Source organism: Pan troglodytes, chromosome 7 (genome assembly GCF_028858775.2).
Source record: "Pan troglodytes isolate AG18354 chromosome 7, NHGRI_mPanTro3-v2.0_pri, whole genome shotgun sequence".
Lineage (NCBI taxonomy): Eukaryota > Metazoa > Chordata > Mammalia > Primates > Hominidae > Pan > Pan troglodytes.
Window position 1 is genome coordinate 40808028 of NC_072405.2, and position 9441 is coordinate 40817468.

Here is a 9441-nt window from a genome sequence, read left to right on the forward strand (position 1 = left end):
AAATTACCTTAGAGGTACAGTGTACATTATGTGGATGATGATTTCACTAAAACCCCAGACCTCATCACTATACAATATATCCACATAACAGAACTGCACTTATACCCATAAACTTATATTTAAGAAAAGAAATAGAAAAAAGAGAATTTTTTTAAAGTAGAAAGAGGAAAAAAAGTAAAGCATCATCCCAATTTCTTTCACCCTGAAGCAGCTAGTTTTGCTAATATGATCATATACATATGCACACATATGTATATGATCATATTAAACATATTATTTTATAACTTGTTCTTTGTTCCTTTTCTAACATACTCCTCACAAAATAATATCATTGATAGTTTCCCATTTCAATTAAAACAGATATCAATATAATTTATCAGCAAAATATTTTATGGATGTGTGTACAGTTTTGGTTAATCCATTTAACCAAAATCCTCTTGATGAACACAGAGTATTTACAACATTTTTGCTCTCATAACAATGCTCTGATGAACCTCATGCATTCATCTTTGAGCTTTTGACCAATTTTCCTTCTGTGGTAAATTCCTGAAAGTAGAATTGTTGGGACAAAAGATTTAGAGATTTTGTATCTTTAAACATATTACCAGTTTGCCAACCCAAAGGGTCATATGAGATTACTTTCTGCCTACAGTGTAGTACAGTGCCAGCTTCTCCCAACAACCTTGCCAACGTTGGGTATTGTCAATTTTTTGGCTCTTTGCCAAGCTGATAGGAGAATGGAATGTCTAATGGTTTTTGAATTACATTCTGACTGTGCTGCATCAGACTGTAACTGAATGCAGTTGTGATGTGTCAGGGGACCTGGTTTAACTCATAGCACACTGTTTGAATCTGTGTAATAACTAACTATGATATAATCAGGCTTTCTTGCAGTTTTGAAAAAGAAGCCAAACCTTCACATGGTTTAAATTACTCTCTCATTTACACTCTCCATGCGTGAGATCACCTGGGAAGCCCTTTGGAGATGCCCCCAGTGACCCAGTACAAGTTGTCAACTGCACTCTCCATGAAAGAGAGATTGTTCTGGTCCAAACCCTATGCTCTAGAGGAGCATCTTGGAAACAGCACTGCCCTATAATTGATATTGCTCCATTGGGTGGCCTGTGGTATTCAATTCACTGGAACGTATCAATCCCTTTGCCTTCAGCAATAATATTTTCACAGTTTTGATGTGTTTTAAAGGTTATTGTCTCCAGGACAGGTAATTGAGGAGGCCTCACACTTCATCAGAGGCCATTTCATCTTTATTACACAGCCACACACAAGGCAGCATTTTCTCCTTTCACTGATGGATTATTTCAAGATTTATAAGGTCTGGTCTACATGAAAGCAAACACATGTTTGGGCAAACAGTCAAATAATTCAAAGATATAGGGTCAGCAGGATCCTAATATAAAAGTCAGGACTTCCAGCCTGGGCAACAAAGTGAAATCTGGTCTCTACAAAAAATACAAAAAATTAGCCGGGCATGGTGGCTCTCGCCAGTGGTCCCAGCTACCCGAGAAGCTAAGGTGGGAGGATTGCCTGAGCCCCAGGAAGTGGAGGCTGCAGTGAGCCATGTTCATGCCAGTGCACTCCAGTCTGGGCCACAAAGCAAGACCTTGTCTCAAAAAATGATAATAATAAATAATAAAAGTCACAACTTTTTCCTCTTCTACCTGTGCCAGAGACCCACCACCTAACCCACATACACACAGACACACACAAACACACCATACACTTATTCCTTTCTTAAAATGTGGCTTTCAAATATTTGCTTTGCATGCAGTTTTCTATGAAGATATGACCAGTTTCAAGATTATCTACTCTAAGTTTTCTGACTGGTTGTCAGTCAGTCAGTTTGGAACCCTGCCATAACATATTTTCCTCAAATTCCTTGCAGATACTGGAATAATAATGAATGGGAATGTTATTTTGAGCCAATATTTGGAAAGTCCTTATTTGGAATTCTACAGGTTTATGTCTCCTGCCCAGTTCCTAAGCCCTCTTTATAGATAGCCATCCAGAAGATAATCATCCAGCAGCTATCCGGGTACATTCGGCTGACTTGGTTAGTTGGGTCTAAGCAGTATATCCATGAGTTCTAACTCGGGTTTCTCAAACTCTTTTTCCTTCGGGTTTCTCAGACTCTTCTCTCAAACTCAAACTGCCTTCTCCAGTCCATTGCTAAAGCTTGTATGACCTTTGCTTTCCCTCCATTTCTTGACTTGTGGCATCCACTAGTCCTACATTGTAGGACTAGTGTGAGCAGGTCACTCAGCCTGAAAGCACTCACCCTGGGCCTCTAGAGCTAAGTTGCCTCAACACACTTCACTATGGCTTCTCAGAGCACACTCACCTTGAATGTTTAGAAAAGGTAATCTTTTGGGGGTTCAATGAGATCAAAAGCACGGATACCAATTTTGTGATCAGGAATCAGGAAAATCTGGGAAATGAAGAACGAAATGAGGCCTTACCATTTTGATGCAAAGTTCATATTCAAGTGAGTCAGGAGATCTGGTTTAAGTTCCAGATCTGCCTCTTACTAGTTTTAGAATCTTGGGCAATTCTAGGCTGGACGTGGTGGCTCACACCCATAATCCCAGCAATTTGGGAGGCCAAGGCAGGTGAATGCTTGAGCCCAGAAGTTCAAGACATGCCTTGGCAACATAGGAAGGCCCCATTTCTACAAAAATAAAAATTAGCCAGGCATGGTGGTGCATTCCTGTAATCCCAGCAATATGGAAGGTGGGAAGATCACTTGAGTCCCAGAGGTCAAGGCTGCGGTGAGCTATGATCTGCCACTGCACTCCAGCCTGGGTGAGAGTGAGATCCTCTGTGAAAACAAAACAGAACAAAACAAACAACAAACAAACAAACAAAAAACCAAAAAAAATTGGAGGGAATTTAGTTCATATATTTGAGTCTTTGTTTCCTCGTCTAGAAGATGTAGTAAAGATAAACGAGGTCATATATGATTGTCCCTGGCATAATATTTTGGTACTTATTGAAAAGCAGCTATTGTTTTAAGTCCTTTGCATATACATTTCTATGATTTACTATATATCAGTAGCATTTCTCCAACCCATCTTGGCTAGGCAAGCACCACTGAATATGAAGGAGGCCAAATAGAATGATACTATCCAAGCTGCAAAGAAACAAACAAAAGAAAACATCTAAATGCATGCCTCTTTGGAGTGGCATTTGCATCCGTTGCCAATATCCATAGAACAAATGCCTTCAGGCAGGAGAAGTTGGGATAATGTCAATGTTTTTAATAGCTGTAGTAGAGTCCTATTTAGAAAGCAGTAATTATCTCTCCATATTGATTTTTTACATCCCCTCAATAAATCCAGAAGAAATGTGAAGACCATCTGTAAGTGTGATTTTTACCAGGATCACACTCTAATTTGCAATGGCTGTGTGTCTGTTTGATTTAGATCAGGGGTTAGCAAACTGCAGCCCACAAGCCAAAACTACCTCCCCCATCTATTTTTATAAATAAAGTTTTATTGGAACACACCCATCACACCCATTTCTTTATATCTGTGCCTGCTTTCATGCTACCATGGTTGTTTTATTTAATTGTAACAGGGATCTAAGAGATCTAGAGCCCATATTGCCCACAGAGCTGAAAACATATGTACTATCTAACCCTTTGCAGGAAAAAAACTTGTTAAATCATGATTGAGATTATAGTAGTATTATTTCTGATTGACTAGGTAGTAATTGGTCCCAGCATGTAAAGTTTCTAATATTAAAGTCACACGATAAAGGAGCTAGAGGCTTAAGAAAAGTATACGTGAATTTATTTATTTGGAATAGGAAGGGAAACATCCCTGGTATCATCATGATGGCATATAGAGGCAGGGCTGAGAGCTAGAATACAGAATACGTCCTTTGCTAGAAACAGTTTCTCGGGCTGGGTTAGAGTGGGTAGAAACTATGGATCATCCTGCCGCAGGTCCAAGTAAACAGGATTTGGCGCTCTACATAATGGCTATAAAGAAACATAAAGGTGATTTCTCCAAGTGTTATGCTAGGTGAGAAATATTTAATAAGTAAGAGCAATCAGAATTGGTCCCATATTGAGAAAGTCTGTTTTGGAGCCCAGACTAAATAGACTGTGCAGTGAGAAATGAAAGGTCAATTTAGATAACTTCATTTAGGGCAAAATCATGACTTAGGAAATCATGACTAGATAAATATCCAGTGAAGAGCAGGGAGAGAAGATTCATCAATGGCCGTGGGTTGCTGTGAACTACAGAACTGAAACATCAATGTATGAATAAAGTGCTGTATTGATGGACAGATGTGTACATTTTTATGTATATGCCATAAAAAATCTGAATCAATTTCTATTTGAAATAGAGAAAAGCTAGTTCAGATGTTAGAAACTTTTCTGACGCAAAATATTGTGTAATTCATAAACAATTCCTTGTGTTTTAGTTTACAGTATATCCAGAATATAGGACTTGCCTACTGTAATGTATAAAACAAAAGAACTTCAGATTGATTTGTTTGTTAAGTAGTAGACATTCTCCTAGGATGTTTATGTTTGTGAAGATGATAAATGGAAGAATACATCCACAGAAAATGTAGACACAGGCCCTTCTCTCCCAGTCTCAACACCACACCCTACACACACACAATGCCTTCCTTCTAACCTTGTCTATACTGTCTCTGCAACACACAAAGCATATGCCCAGGATAAGCTTCTCTTTCAACCACCTATCAGGCTTTCAACATGTGGTTTGAAAAGATAGTGACATTGCTATGCTCTGACATACACCGTAATGTCAGTACAGCAGAAGCAAGTGGAAGATTCTACTTTTCCGATAAAGATCAGTTGCTGTTTCCTGTCTTGAAGACGAAAGTTGAGCAAAAGCAAAGGTCATCTGTGTTTATATTAACAATGTAAGAGTTATACTACATTTTCGCAACAACATCAGGTCATTATTTATCCACTTGTCCTTTTTTTTTTTTATCATTCCTTTGAACTGCCTGCATTTGCTTATCGTGATATTTCTCAGTCTGTAAACAGCCCGAGTAGCTGTTCTATTTCTCTAAATAGAGTCTTAGGTCATTTTATTATCCAGAATTGTAAGTCATCAGAATGCACCCATCTGTTGTCCTTCCACATCTGGGCTAACTTTAACTCTTTAAGCCCATAGAAAAAGTAGAAAAGCCATTGTGATATGAGTTTGATATTTTTTCCTACCATACTGCTTTCCAGCATATGGTTTTCCCTGAAAAATCACAAGGAAATATTTACAAATGTCTTATTTTTCTTTGGACATGGCATTAAACGTGGTAGATCCTCCACCTCCACTTGGCTCTTTCTGATTTTCTGTTACCCTAATTATCCTTCCTGGGATCACAGCTGCTCAGAGCCTCTTCTTACCAATTTAAAAAACCTCTAAAGATGTGACGGCTGCCTTTCCAGTGGCCAAAAAGCTGATTTCCATAGCAGAGGAGCTGCGACTGGGGCAGAGAGCCAAAGACAGCTTGTGCCAACAGCCTTGTCAATATGCCAATCATCTTGTTATAGTTTATTACATGCATGACTTGATTTTCTTGCATGTGCGTTTTAGAGGTAACAACATATTGGTAAACCTGTTTTCAATCCTTTTGATTACCTTCAATTTGATAGCTCCTTCAGTAATGAAGAAAAAAATGGGCTATTGTGTTTGAATTACATTTATCAAATGATTCTAAGATTGTTCTAACGTGTGCGACAGGATAAGCTCTCTTTTAGTCACCAATTGGAGAAATATGCTCAGTGTCAAGGAAATGGAGAAATGCCTCATTATTTATGTTGACTAATGTATAAATACAATATGAACAGGGGCGGTTTCAACCCTGCAAACGTTTTCTTCCAAGTTGCTCTGTGTTTTAGCTAGACTAGACTAGATTGTTCAGTGGTCACAAACTACCCCAAAATCTTAACAGTTTACAACAACGGAAGTTTATTTTCTAAATATATAACATCCACTGAGTGTTGGCCAGCGTTGACTGGGGGTTGTTCTCCACATCACGTCCCTAAGGGACCAACAGTGTTGGAGGAGTCTCTCTTCTCATATTGATGTTCACCATGGCAAAGGCAATGATCACAGTGAACCACATGCTACATTTTAAGCTTCTACCTGGACACCACACAAGTCACTTCCACTTCCATTTTGGTGGTAAAGCAAGTCAATTCAAGTCTGACTTCAGCATCTTTGGGAAATATAATTCCACCCCAGGAGGGGAAGCAGATATGGGTGAAATGTAATAAAATTCACCTCTCCATCAAGTCCTAGTAGCATTGTTTTATTTGAGTGAATTCTTTTCTTTTTTTTTCTTCCTTACAGATCCTCTTTAAAACATCAGCCTGGAAACAGTATCTGTAGAAATCAGTTTTGTTAGTTCTAAAGCAGGGCTTCATTGTTGGGATGTGTTGTCTGCCTTTGTTAGCAGATTTCAATCATAGCCCTAAATGGAAGACACATTTTAGGGCTGTTGCTGCTATAGAACTCCAGGTCTTTCTGCTTAAGGGTTTCACACTTATGTGTGAAGGGAGGACACCCTTGGCCAAAAGAACCAAGGCTGCTCAGTTAGCTGCTGGTTGTCCTCCAGCAAATTCCTAGAACTAAATACCTGGTGCTGAGGTGTCACGACTCAGCAAGTCCTAGAACCTGTGCTTATGACAGCACTCTGATAATTCCCGGTTATTGCATCACTCCCTGATGGAAACCCAGCTTTTATTTCAGCAAAAGTAATGGATTGTTCCAGACCCCTGACCTCCCTTGAAGATGTCTTTTTGTTGGATCTGGCCCTGTATATTTTCCAGTTGGTTCAAGACCTAGAGAAATTTCTACAGACTCTCTCATACCAGGTAGGTTTTTGTTTGTTTGTTTGTTTGTTTGTTTTGCTTTTGGGATAGGACCTAGTCATATTCAGTCCACATTGGAAAGCATAAATTAGTGTAACATACATAAGCTTGTTCATTCCACTCCATGTGTTAGGTTTTTGTTAGTGAACACTGACTGCAAAAATACCAAGGTATAGCCTTATGCAAGCCAACATAGTCATGTTGGACATTAGTGATCTGAGGGTGGAAGTGAAATGAAGTATGGTTTTTTTTTTTCCAAGTCAACTAAACGAACAGGCTGTATGTTTTACAATATGAATTGGGTTGTGATATACAAAGTGTTTATCCAAAGTTACCCTCCTCTTTGTTTTTTAGAATGACAAGACCCAAATGGGAGAATTAGGCCAGAAGCAACAACGCCCTCAGGCTTAGTGAAATTGACCAAAGTTTGAAGGTAAGTGTTTTCAGACCCTGGTTTCCTAGGACCAAGTCTTGGCCTCATCAAACATAATCACAGTCTCCTTTTACCACTTTGGCCCAAACACTATGAAGCCTTTTGCCCACTGGCTCAGCTTCTCTTGCCATATACTGATTACTAATGCCAGTAAAATACCTAGGCACCTTGGCAGTAACTTACGCAAATATGTATATTTCTAATTACAGGGAAGTTGTTAGAACATGACTTGGATTAGAGATACACAGCTAATAATTCAAGAAGAAATAATGCTTTGTTTTCAGTAGAGGAAAATAAAAGCTTCATTTGAATAATTTTTCCTCCTTTCTCTCCCTTTTTGTTTTGATACTTACGCATGGGCAATACTGTAAACTGGCAATACAAGAAGTTATCGCAAACAGTGTGGCCATTTCTCCTCAGACACTGGACATCCTACATCTGTTATATGGTTTACCATCCATCCACTTCCTTGCTATAGCTCCAGGTCCACAATTCTTTGTCATGTCATTGCTCTTGACCTATACCATGACTGATAACCATGTACATTTTTAAGAAAAAAATGTAAATTAATTAAAATAATTTAAAAACACATATCCATATGGTGTATGTGCATACATTTTGCTTTTTCTAATCTTATCTTTGCAGTTCAAAAAGGTTAAACCTGAATGTGATATGTGTGTGTATGGAAACTGAATGCACTATAGGTTCAAATAGGCAAGGAAGTTGCTTAGTAACATCCTGTTCTTGACTGTGCTATCATAATTTGCATTTTCCAATAAAGTGTGTTTCCAGCCTTAGGACAGTGCTACTATTATTGCTGGTGGATTTTGTAATGTAAGCTTGACTCATTCAGTGTCAAGATCACCTAAGGCCAAATTCCCATTCCACACGAATTCTCTTTCAAGGGATGTCCTACCCTTCAAGATGCCCTTAAGAATTCTGGATTCCTTAAATATAGAACTATTTGTGCTTACTCATAAAACAGGGAATGTTATAATATTTCTCTGCTTCACTGTGTCCAAGGAAGTAGAGAAATCTGGTACCATATTTATGAGCAGCAATAAACCATGTGTTTTGCTTTTTCCTAAAACAAGCCTGGCAAACTGTTTAAGAACACATGTGCAGAGCTTGGGCACAGGGTGAGAGTTTGGTGGCACGGAGTGAGGCTAGAGATGGGCGTGTGGAGAGTCTGATATCCTGATATCAAAGCAATTCCATTCAGACTTAGGCCTGAGCTGCTCCCAGTCATCCAAGTCATTTTTACTAATATCTGACAACTTGCAAATATTGTGTTATGTTCAACACTGAAAATAAGGACTGTGCATTTCCTTTTGTCTAAATGATGATTAAATGGTAAAGCAGCTACAGAAGTATTGACTAACGACAGCATCCATTTACTAGAAAATATGTCATTTGCTACTGCAAACATTTATGGTCTGATTATACCTCATGTTACACTGCAATGGTTTGGGTTTTTTGTTTTTTTTTTTTTTTTTTGGTGTTTTTGGTACATCAGAAACACTTTTCCCAATGTTTGTTAGTTTAAGCATTGGTCAACATTTATTTATTAAGCATTGACTTTATAAAATAGGTACCAGGAATATGAAAATGAGTAAGATATGTTCCCTGACATCCAGTAGCTCATAGTCTAGAGATGTCACCATAATAATAACTAGCATTTATTGGACACCACCTGTGTCTCCTGAAGCCTGTTACCTCATTTAATTTTGACAAAACCTTATGAAGTGAATATTATCACACAAACACACACATTTAGAGAATGAATGTGAGGCTCAGAGAAGTTAAACACATTGCCCATGATCACAGAACCAGTTAGTGGCAGAGTTGGGATTTAAGCCCAGATCTTTCTGATTCTAGAGCGTATGTTCTATCTATGAAGCTCTTACTGATTTTATTTTATATCAAGTGAACTGTGTAATACATAAAGTCACTCAGGATACAGTACTGGATGGGGATTATGATACTAGGCAGTGCTCACTCTAGCAAATAGGTATCAGAGCCCTGGCATAGGTCCTCACTTTTGCTAGGATTCTGTCCTACTCCACCCTTGCTGATAAACGGGAATCCACACGTCCTGGTCCAGCACTTATTCTCAGGCCTCCCAGGGACACTC

At 38.6% G+C, this 9441-nt stretch overlaps 1 long non-coding RNA gene across 1 annotated transcript; it reads left to right on the forward strand.

Annotated features, from left to right (window-relative positions):
• The first annotated feature begins 417 nt into the window (after positions 1-417).
• LOC104007564 (uncharacterized) lies at positions 418-7889 on the forward strand. Its single transcript, XR_681813.5, has 3 exons — positions 418-6877; positions 7229-7307; positions 7693-7889. It is a non-coding gene; the product is annotated as an uncharacterized LOC104007564 (long non-coding RNA).
• Positions 7890-9441: the final 1552 nt, after the last annotated feature.